We start from the raw sequence: 1,021 nt of genomic DNA on the forward strand, positions 1-1,021 counted from the left end.
ATCACTCAAAAAGCAAGACGTGTAAAAATCCACTAGGTTTCAAAGGAATGTAGGCTAACTTCTAAGCAACTAAAGGCCTTTCTCACATTGGCTAATGTTAATGTTTATGAGCCCATCATCAGAAGAACATTGAACAACCATGGTTTTCATGGCTGAGTTGCAAGAAGAAAGCCACTGCTCTCCAAAAAGAACATTGCTGCCCATCTGCAGTTTGCTAAAGATCATGTGGACAAGCCAGAGGAATACTGGAGAAATGTTAAACCAAAATAGAACATCTATTCTAGTTTCGACCATCCAAGAAAAAAAATATTCATAAATATTATATTATAATATTCATATAATATAATGAGTTTAACTGCTCACTCATTGATTCAAGACCTGCAGATAAGTTTCTGTGTTTTAATGTTTGGTATTGAGAAGAAGGTCTGGTTTTTATTTGCCTACAGATGCTTCTCCACTGAGTATTTCCCTTCTGGGAATAAGACGGGCTGGTTGGCAGTGTACAGAGGCAGAGGGCCTTTTGTTCATGAGGCCACTGTAGCTGCTTTGACTGACAGGGTGCAGATTGGGAAGCCCCTCCTCCTGGAAGTCTCAGGTTATTGTCAGCCTTGCCATAGCAACCCTTGTGTAATGTAACTTGCTTATAATTCAATTGGGTTTTTAATTACATTTATTTAATTGAATTGGACACATCTTAAATAAAGACGCTAATGAAAAACAAATGGAAATATAAATATACTGCACTATATTAAATAATACATTTTCATATAAGTATCCATTTACTTCGATTTTTAAGTATACTGCAATATATGCATGGGTCATGTATGGTTATATATTGATACATATACAATTATATAGCAATGAAGCCAATAAAGAACCCAACTTTTATCTCACTTTTGCATAGTTACACATTTCTTATATGAAAATATGTGTAGTAGTATAGAGAAAAATGTTTACTGAAAACAAATTTTAATTTCTTGTTAAAGTCATGGCAACATGGTGTGTATGTGTGTGTGTGTGT

Source organism: Sinocyclocheilus grahami, unplaced genomic scaffold, assembly GCF_001515645.1.
Source record: "Sinocyclocheilus grahami isolate Dianchi unplaced genomic scaffold, SAMN03320097.WGS_v1.1 scaffold197.1, whole genome shotgun sequence".
NCBI lineage: Eukaryota > Metazoa > Chordata > Actinopteri > Cypriniformes > Cyprinidae > Sinocyclocheilus > Sinocyclocheilus grahami.